The sequence below is a fragment of the Corapipo altera genome, unplaced genomic scaffold, assembly GCF_003945725.1.
Source record: "Corapipo altera isolate COAL_440 unplaced genomic scaffold, ASM394572v1 65, whole genome shotgun sequence".
In the NCBI taxonomy this organism is placed as follows: Eukaryota; Metazoa; Chordata; class Aves; order Passeriformes; family Pipridae; genus Corapipo; species Corapipo altera.
In genome coordinates this window covers 1,692,813-1,703,729 of record NW_020884891.1, presented here as the reverse complement: position 1 = coordinate 1,703,729, position 10,917 = coordinate 1,692,813, and the positions used below count along the sequence as shown (strand labels likewise).

At 35.4% G+C, this 10,917-nt stretch overlaps 1 long non-coding RNA gene across 1 annotated transcript; it reads left to right on the top strand.

Moving 5' to 3' along the window:
- The first annotated feature begins 2,260 nt into the window (after positions 1–2,260).
- LOC113947962 lies at positions 2,261–5,785 on the top strand. The gene is made up of 3 exons (XR_003527939.1): positions 2,261–2,713; positions 3,575–3,668; positions 5,520–5,785. It is a non-coding gene; the product is annotated as an uncharacterized LOC113947962 (long non-coding RNA).
- The last annotated feature ends 5,132 nt before the right edge of the window (positions 5,786–10,917 follow it).

The window sequence follows — 10,917 nt, the reverse complement described above, 5'->3', positions numbered from 1 at the left end:
GAAAATATGGAGAGGTTATGAATATTTCTGCTACTGCCATGGGGATTATATGACTTTATAGCTGAGGATTGAGAATGAAATGGCTGTGATAATGGAGCATGTTTTTGGTTTTGTGAAGGCTTGAAGGTCTTCTGATACAGTAAATTAACAACCAGCTGATATTCTGCAGTGCTGCTTAAAAGGACTCTATTTGATTTAAAAAGAGTGGAGGTTTTTTTGTCTGAAATAATCATTAAAATTAAATAATTGCAATGACACACTTGCCATTGGATGGGAACTGAATCTCAGCAAGTGTTTGAGAATTCACTTCAAGTTTAAAAGAAAATGAGCAATCAATGTCAAGTCCAGCCCCCCCAGTGCCTTTGTGCAGTCACAATCCCACACCAGGACTTACTCGTGGCAACTCTGCTCTGTGGTTTCCAAATCTCTCTTCTTCTAAGGCTGCGACAAAAATTCCTACATTATATTTGGTTCAAATTCTTCTCAATGACAACCCTTATCTTGCCACAAAGATCACCCCGAGGGGTCAGTTCCTCATATCTTTATGTGCCCCTCGATGTTCTGCACAGTCCCTCACCCTGTTTCAGAACTAATGCAGTTTTGTAGCACAATTGATGAAGGTGGTTTTGTCATCAGTTTCTGCTGCCAAACTGTGAATATGCAAAAAGTTTGATTTCTGATTTACAACAAAAAAAAAAGGAGAAGTTTCTTAAATTAGGACAATAGGAAAGATTTATAGGTTAAAGAGGTTGTGTAGCGTGGGGGCATTTTTAATTTCTTAAAAAGGAAATTTTAAATTGATTCTGGTTGAATTGACTGTTTCATTCTAAGATATTTATAGATCAATTACATGAAGTAAAGCTTTGGTTCAATATTAAGATGCAAAAGGATTAAATGGTTGGAAATGTCTATATTTTAAACTGTGATTTGCATACTAAACTCCCTTGATGAAAACAGTTAATCTTAGATGGACAGTAGCCTACCCTGGAGCCAGCATTGAGGGCCAAAACATAAAGATCTTGGTACCAGAATCCAGTAAATAATTCCTTACAAAATGTTTTTTCAGTATTTTGTCAGTTCCTGTCTCGATTCAAAACTCCAACAGGAAATGAATATAACATAGATTATGGTAACATATATTACCCCATTAATGTGCTTTAAATAGTGTCATCAAAACAACCTTTTTATAGGCCATTCTAGGTGTAAAATTAAATATGAGATTTTATTTAGTAGGAAGAATTAATCTGTTAGTGAATCAAACAAAAGACCAGAAAAAAATCACATTCATGTATTGACTACAAATACAAAGAAAATGATGTGAGAAATAACAAATACTTACTCTGACTTCGTTTTATATTATAGCAGGACACCAGATTGAATAAAAACTTTTCACTTTTCAAAGCAAAAACTTAAACAAAAAAAAAAGGTGGAGTAGAAGATGGAGTTCTAAAATATAGACAATTAATATTATAGTTAAAATAAGGCTTTAAAAAAAACATTCAGTGGTTTTAGGGTCTTTGTTTTCATTTTTGTTCATGGACCAGAAAAACTAGAGATAAATTATACTTTTTCAAGTTTCCCAAACATATGTACAGATATACAAATATGAGGAAGTATCTCAAATACATCTATGGTTCAAGGTATATGCTATAAATATATCTGTGATGTGGCACAAGGTGCAGACACACACCCTTCTCCTGTTTGTACTGTGACAGGAGACTTGCACAAGTCCATTGAATATGACTTCAAATTGAAATGTCTTGGGGGATATTTTTACCAATATTACAAACAGGCAACAACACTGTACAAATAACATGTTAAATGTTATAGATATAGCCAGAGCTCAAGTTTTATTAAGTTTGAGTATGTGTTCCTGTTCCTGTACAGGAATATCTGACTCCAACAGCGTTGAGTTGGGGTTTTTTTCCTATGTCAAATCTTCTTGGGTTTAAAAAAAACAGCAATAGAAGCGTTCTTTAAGAGCTATCCTGACTAAAACAGAGGAATTGAGGAATACTTGTTTTCAAACAGTTGGGTTTGAAAGGAAGAAAAAGAGGCAGTGGCAGACTGGTGTAGCACAGTTTGGGGAAAATAGCCCTATGGAGGTAAGAATCAGAAAACCACTTTGGGGAAAGATTGTGAAAGAACATTCTCCAAGTCAGTGTTTTGTTCTGCTCCACTTTCCATGGATGGATTGAAATAGATGCTGAGATTGTTAATGTTATGGAGAGAGGAATTCTACCAAATCTGTGTCATTACAGCAGAATTGCATCTGCACACATCGACTGGAGCAAGTGCTGCCAATAATACCAGAAACTATGGGATGTGGGATGCATTAGGCATCAGATTCCTTCATCTGGGCACTCGGGGAACCAACAGGAGGGTGCACTATCAGCTGGTCAAAGAGAATAACCTCGGAATAAATAACCGCAAATTGATGCATTTTCAGTTAAATAGAAGGATAAACAAAAACAGGTTGGTGACTGAGGTTTCTAATTCCAAAAGAGCAGATTGAGAAACTAATTAGTGAAGGCAACAGGATTGAAGTGCCAAGGGACTTAATGTGAAGGAGCTTTGGAGTCTGAAGTCAAGGCTTCAAAATCTGTCTGAACTGCAGCACAAACAAGGAAGCAGCAATTTACACAAAATGGAAACGTCTCTTCAACATTTGTTTAAAACCCAAAGGATCTGGAAGATGGTAGCTATCAAAAAGGTAAGATGGGATTGATTTTCAGAGAGAGGTCTTTCTTGAATGGCAAAGGTATAATAGTGCTGTCCCAAAATCAGACCAAATTATGCTTTACAAAGAACCCTTTGGTTAGTGGATAACAACCATAAAAAATAAAAAGTACAATAAAAGAAATGAGTAATTAATTTGATAAAGCAGATATATATATTCATAAAAATGATTTTTCAAATTAATCCCTAAAATGTTTATGTTTTGAACTTAATTTGCATGAGAATAATGAGGTTATCCAAGGCAGGTTAGTAGCAGGTTTGAGCAATCTGTGCCTTTTTGGCCTCAGAACAGTGTCAAGTCTGTCTTTCTGCCCTCCCATAAATGTGTAGCTGTGCCAGTCACAAAAATAAACTCCTGGATGGTCAAAGCAAACAAAACAATTTTTTTACAGATTATTTTTACTGTAAAAGAACAACTGTTAGAAAGATTTGTGATGTGCTTCATATATTCTGATGATTAGATGAATGTTTTGTCTTTACCACTCTATCACTTATAAGTAGTTTTTTGATTTCAGTACATACAGTTTGACAAGAATTGCTTTTAGAGGGTCCTATTTCTTAAATTTTTCTTTGAACTCTCTGGGCATAAGTGTAAATCTTGATGGATTTTGAAGTTACTATGCTAGAAAGAAGGCAGCTTAACCATAAATACTGTATTGTAATGTGAATTCATAACCTACTTACATTGTCTTTCAACCTGTAATGAGTAATATGTATTTTGGCATTCATATCTTAACCATAAAAGTGAGCTTTTAGCATCTATTGTGGTGTGCTTCAACAATTCTGTGGATTTTCCCTATGTAACCAGCTAGTTTTGGGGGTATATTTTCTCCAGATTTACAGTCAATTCAGTGAAGTTATCAGGATCAGCAATTCCAAGCATCTATTTCAGATATAATGGAAGCTGCTGAAACATCCTCGTATATCAGGTATGAGAAGAATCTTTCATAACTTGAAATTTTAATATTTTAAAGCAGTATATTAGGTCACACATTATTAAAGCACTCCAATTTATTACTTTCATGCATTTTCTTCCACTGCTATCAAGTTCCCAAATAGTAGAGCTGCCTCTTGCAAGCTGTGTTCAACTGAACAAACTCCTCCCTGGCTTACAACATCCTGGACTTGGCTGCTTTGGCTTGGTTTACTTGAGCTGTCTCATCTGTAGTCAGACCTCTATGTTCCACAGAAGTTCTTTTAGTCTTTTAAAGCCTAAGAGCTTATCTTGATATCTTCAATAATCTCAGATTTTCCAAACTCCAGATAATTGCAGAGAAATCCTTGTCTCCTTTCCATTCCTCAAGAATAAATAAAATAACTCTGACTTTTTGCCCCCCAAATGGAATTTTGAAGAAATTTAAATATTTTCACACTTGATTTTCTCATTTAGGATTGACTTCTTTTTAAAAAGGTATTTCTGCTGAATACTGATGAAGATGGATATGTGAATTTAAGAAATGCCCTATTGATGCTGATTAGAATTAAAAGTTAATATTTTTAATGCATACCATGAAATAACAGGTTTCATTAATTGAAGGGTTTTGAGAGATTAGAAGAAAAAAAAACATGTCTTTTGTAAAAGGTTTTTAAAGTAATTTACACACAAATGTAAAAGGTGTTATTAAGGTACACTTTTTGAGTGGGAAACCACTGCTTAGAACTCAGCAAAGGTTTCAGCAGGATCAGCACCATTTTGGTGAAGGATTCAGTGCACTGGCAAAATAAGGTGAAAATGAGTAAACAGTCCCTGGTATCTGGGGGAGTGCTTTGGGATGATGAGGTAAAACAACCAAAGAACTTTCATTTATAGTAGCAGTACTCTTTTTCACTACTATTCCCTACTATCCTTCAAGCTGTATTGCAATAGGATGTCCTGTGTATCCTTTCAGGAATCAGAGCTATGCCCAGTTCAGTCCAGTCACAACCCTTTTCCCTGCTGCCATCAATGCAGAGTCCAAGTAAATGTTCAACTGTGGACAAATTAGGCACAGGTCATAATTTTTGTCATTTCAGCTCATAATGAAAGACTTCTAAAGAAACTAATTTTCTATCTAGAAAAGGGCTTTGGGTCCTCACACACCCAACAGCCCATGGTCTCCCAAAGCACATTCCTGGTTAACAGAGAGTGATGAGATACCTCATCTCCTCCTACTATTTTAGTCCCTGTGACTACACCCTGCTGCTTGGCTCTTCCATTGCTGTGCATGTCCACACAGTTTCCCAGGATTTCATTCAAAATTGGACTCCTAATTCAGTGTAGATGTTTCCAGACTAGTGAATAATTTTCCTAGGACATGGATTGAGCTGTTCTGTACAAGGATGATTTATCAAGGTTTATCTGTCTTTTCAGGTTTCTTAGCATGTCCACATAAAATTTAAAGTATAGGGTGTACTTGATCAGGTTTGCAACATAATAATCACAGATGTTTGGCTAATTTTCCCTCTCTCTGTCCTGATCTTACAAAAAACCCTTTAATATTTCATTAACATTTAAAAGAATATTGGACTATAGGGAGAAAAACCAAGGTTGGACAGTGGCTTTAACCATTATTAATCAAATTATTGTTTATGACTTTAATTAAGAGAGAATAGGATAGCACAGAACTGCAGTTTTTAAAAATGGGATGGTTCTCATACTTCCTGCTGGGGCAGGAGTTAAACACCATTGGACTGTAGTATTGCTGCTGGTCTGACTGTAGGTTTTGTCTTAATAGTAGCACTGAATGCTTTATGGGCTGCAATGCAATCTTCCTCTGAATAATAAATCACTGTTCTTTCAGTGCCAGCCCTGACCTTTTCTTCCCGAGATTGTAACACATCATCATAAAATAACGTTGGCGTGATGGAGAATCATCTGCCCCGTGAAAAGGGATTCTGCATCTGGGTCCTTAAAGAGGGAGCTCTGATCAGGACGACTCTTCAGTTACGAATGGGTGACACTAAGCTGACAAACTACCTGGAAAAAACAGCAACACTCTGCCCTAGAATAAATATGTGCCTTCAAGAGCTCTGCTTCTGGAAGTTTCTGGAGGTACAAAGGAGACGAGCACACGCAGTGATGGGAGTTCTCAGAGGTACACCCAGGAGGTTCCCCTCAAAGAGATGCTGCTGTCATTGATATTAGTCAGTATAAATATTGAAATGAGGTCTTTCTTTAAAGATATTGGTGTGTTTTCAGATCAAACTGCTTTGAAAGCTCCCCATTGCTCTACTCACAGCAGGTATTTTTTATACAGTGAAATGTATTCTGGACAATGCTTGATTTCATTTTCCTCTCTGGAAAATTATTAGATTTTCATAAAGTTTTTATCCGCTGTGTGCAGGCACGAGGTATGTGAAGAAGTTCTTTGGATTGGATTTCTTAACTGTCAAATAATTTATTCTCTTCATGTAGTCTTTTGGTGTATGGATTTTCTACAAGGTTGTGACTGTGTTTGTTTTATTTATTACAAATTCCAGATAACGAAAGAAGTTCAGAGAAAGTATGGGAATGTAAAAAAGTCGTATTAATACATGTCTGTGTTGGACTCCCAAACTTACCCTTATGGTATTTCCATTTACCCTTCTACTCATGTGTCTACAAATACATACATTTTAAAATATTATATATAGTATGGAAAGAGAGAGAAAGAGAATAGGAATCTCTGGGGTGTATGGAGCCCAAGGAAGCTGGAGTGGGGTTTTCTCAAGCAGAAATTACTTTCATCTAATTTAAAAGCATATTTCTAGTTTCTTCCTTGTGTGTTTATTAGTAAACCCCAGTCCATTAGTTCTCTGTGCACTCTGGATTGCACAACACATATATATGATCTATATAAATTATCTGTGACTTAGAGAAATCGTACGAGTTATGAAAAGTACAGTGAAATTTTTCCTTTCCTTTTTTCCCCACTCTGTCATGTCCTGCTTGCACTTAACCTTTACTTATTTAATCCTACTTTAGTCATAATTGCATACTCTCTACTCCATTCATTTGGCATCACTCAATTTTTGTGTGATCTTCACATTTTGCAGTATTGGAAAGTAATCTTACAAAAGTTTCAAATGTTTCTTTCACTTGCATTATGACACAAGAATAAAAAATATCACCAAGGAAACGGTAGACTTCAGAGACAATTTATTCTTTTAAGTCAGACCAAAGTTTAATTTAGATGAAAATCCTGGAAGACATAATTCCTCACAAAGTCAGTAATGTTCTTCTCATTACCTGGTAATGATAGTCTAATTCTATCAAAAGGAATTTTTAATAATATAGCTGCATGTCTGAAACTTAACAATTTAGAATGAAGATGACACTATCCAAAGGCTTAAGAAAACACATTAACTGAAGGTAGAATAAATCACCAACAAAGAACATTGTCATTTTCTCAGCTAATATTTCACCCTTTTAGCCTCATCCCAATATAGCTTTTACATTTTTAGGTAGTGATGGGCACATCCAACCCCACAGAAGGGCAGAAAAGGTCACGTTTAGAAGTTTTCTTTGACTTCTAATGTTCTTTCCTGTTTTCTTTGTATCCATCAAGTACTATCCTGCTTTTCTGTGGAGCTTTGCCATAATTAACTCTGTTACTGAGGCAAGATCCAGTTCCTGGAGGTGGACACAGTCCTGTGGGAAACATTTATATCTTGTCACTCAGAATGGGTCTAACTGGTCACTGCAACTGGTTGGTAACTCTGATTAAACTCCATAAAGGTGATCAGAGTTCACCTGCTGCAGAGGAGTCATCAGTGGCAGCAGTTGAAAAGGGCTTTACTCTGAATTTGTCTTTAGATTAGTTATTAAAAGGGGGTTCTCTTTTTCCCATTGAAATATAGGAATACTTAGAAAAGGAACCCAAACCTTAATTTTGCAAATTCATTCACAGCTTAAACATGACTGGATTTCCAAATTTTTGCTTTATATTTCGGGTTGTTAATTTATGTTATTAACTGCAATCATAGGGTGTAAAATTTCAGCCTGAGTTATAAAAAATTTGTTACTCTCCTCGAAGTGCTAAAACACGCTTGGAAAAACATGGAAATATATTAAACCTTTCATCTTCAGACTATTAAAGTAGTATTTGTATTTTAGTGTTTTCCCCTTTGTTATTATTTCTCCTTTCTTACAAGCAAAATATGACAAGGAAGTTCCAGTTCTTATATGCCTTTTGATTATTCTTCCATACATTGCATTAATATGAAAAAGGCTGAAAGTTACCTTTTCATTTTGCATTCTTTTAATAAAGAAAATAAATTTCGTGATTCATTTTATGAGGCCTTAATAGTGCTACCCATATTGTCTACGGCTCAGAGTCAGAGCTGAATTTTCTGGAGAATCACAGAAACTTAACCTTAGAACTTAACCCATGATAAGCAGGTTCTAACAATATTAATTTTAAAGTCTGAGTTTTCAATTTTATACAATGCAGTGCCAGCAAAAGTAAATGTACATTTCTGCCCAGTCATCTGACTTTTTTTTTTAACCTGTTATCCACGTTAGTGTAAATTTTGTTTGCCATTAATAGTCTTCATCCATCCCTTAAATGATTTAAATAATTCTGAGATATCTTTTCACAAAGTTTCTACATCCTCTTACAAGTGGAATATTGAGAATGTCTGAGACTGTTGAGAATGTCTGTCCCTTTATTTCAAACTAGAATAATCAGCAGTAACAGGAACAAAGAAGGAAGGATCTATTGTAGTAATGTGAGCACTTCATAATAAGTGTTTTGTAGATTTTTATGGTAGTGATAGTTCCTCTCATCTTCGTGTCTCAAGAAGTCTTTGCTTTATCACAGAATAATTCATGAAAGAACTCATGAGAGACCAACTATATATCTCTGAAAGGTTGCAGCCTAAACATCTGCTGAAACCTGTAAATTTAAGTAAAATCTGCAGGACTGATGCTGCAGTTCTTTTCCTTTGTAAATAGTTATTTTCCATATGTTTCTGGATCATGACTGAAACGGTGCACCTGTAATTATACAGAAAATACCAGGCAGGTTTCCAGGATGTTTGAGAGAGCACTGTTCAGAGGAAGATCTAAAAATGATCCAGTGAATGGACTGATGATTGCTTGCAGTTTATGTCTAAACTTTCAAGAGATGAAATTCTAAACCCAGTATAACATGGTGAAGCATAACCTCTGTGGGTTTTGATTGTTGTGTTAATTCACTTACATTTTTCAGAAAAAATTTACCATGTTTGAATACTTGTATCTCATTCATAAAAAAAAAATCTGAATGTTGGAAATTCAAAGATGACATAATTTTGTTTCTCTTGCGTGGTTTCCATCCTAACATTCAGTGGTTTGTCCTAGTTAGAAGTTAGAAATAGTGGGTGAGATTTCTCAATTAGTGTATATTCTTTTCTGCAGGAATGTTGTATGTTGATCTTGGAGTACAAATCCCAAAGAACTGTGTCTCACATTTGATTTTATGCAATCTGGAGTTCCATGTGAGTTCATTACACCATCTTAAATCAGCTCCTAAGAGAGATGCCCTGATGAAGGAGCTTTTACAGTTCCTACACAAGAGTTTCCTCACAAATAAAAACAAATGCCATGTAGTTTTGACACTGTTTGCTGACATACACAGTGCAAGGTCCTGTTGTGTTATAAAATATTCATTTTGGTTAACTTTTAACAAATATTACACAGACTAAAATATCCAGCTATGGAAATAATTCGAGCAATGACCTGGAAAGAGGTTTCTCAGTGCCACCGTCCTTTCCTTTGCTCAAAGTGATTCTATCTCAAAAACTATCACTTATTTAAAGCTGTGAAAGTGGAATTAGAATTGTGCTAATGACTTCTGGCAAAACTGGGCCATATTTTTTCCTACAACATTATAAATGTCTGAGACAGTTGAAAACAAACAGGGTCATCTGAGGGGATAGTTGAGATGATGATCACGGGGAAAGCAATCAGAGAGGTTCCCAAACATCCTTCATTAGTGTGAGGGCAAATACATTTTACAGGACATAAATCTAAGAGGAAGTTGTTGTGAAATGGAAAACTGCCGCAGTGGCAAGAGGTTTGGAAAATCGTCTCTGGATTTGTTATAGTTAAAAAGCCTGCAGCTCTGTGCCTAACACACATCCGATGGGGAGAAACAGAACAGATGCTTTACTAAGGGCCTGGAATATAAATCAGGCTGGGAGCGTTAATCTGTGCACAGCCTAGGGTAGTTTTTTTTCTGAATAAATACTTCTGAATTAGAGGAGTTAAACAAGTATGGTTTTCCACTCATCCCACTGTGAATTGCAGGAAGTTTTATGATAAAACAGTTTAATCTTGGCTACCATTAAATCTGCGTGTGGAATGCACTGATTCAGCACATTTGTGCTGGATTAAACTGCATTTTTGTAAACATACATTCTAATTCTCCATTAATCAGCTATTCTTTTCCCTTTCCGTGAATGTAAGAAATAGAAATACATCAGTTTAACGTGATGATTGACATCAGTAATGGTTACCCTTCAGTGTTTCTTAGGCCACTGTGTTCACAGAGCCACAAGTGAAGTTTAACAGGTTTGCAATTAAATATAAACCCCCTAAATACCACATCTCATCAAATTGTAGGGAAACAACAATTTTAGTTAAATTATCTCAGTTATTAAGTTCTGACAGTGGTATATAAAAAGAAACATAGCATTTCTGTTTTGTCACTCCTCAGCCATGGTTCTACCTGTTGCCTTCTTTCACTCCATTTTCCTTCTCAATTAATTATGTTTAACAAAATAACTACAGATATCACTCCATCCTCAGCACTTGAGATATAGAAGTGTTACAAGAATTTGTGGTTGTATCTGTTGTGTTTCAAGGCCTGTTACTGTTTTTGGTATCATCTCCAAGGAATTTGAGTGTTCTTTTCACTCGTTGGGAACTCTACATTAATTCTCAATGTTATCAGTTTGATGTCTCTTCCTTTTAATCCAAGGTGGTTTATCTTCCTTAAACTAGTCTTGTAAATTAGATTGTTTTATTATTATTAGGGGTTTTAGATTTTAAAAAGTTGTTGTTTTGGGTTTGGTGTATTTGTTTTGTTTCAGAATTTTCCATACAATTAGAAAATAGTGGGATGATAAACTTTTGGTGTTTCTGGGGTTTAAACTTTTTCTTTTTTTACTTGATTGCTTTGAATTGCTTGTTGAACGTGGTATTATGCTGGAAAAAAATATTTAATATTCAAGAAT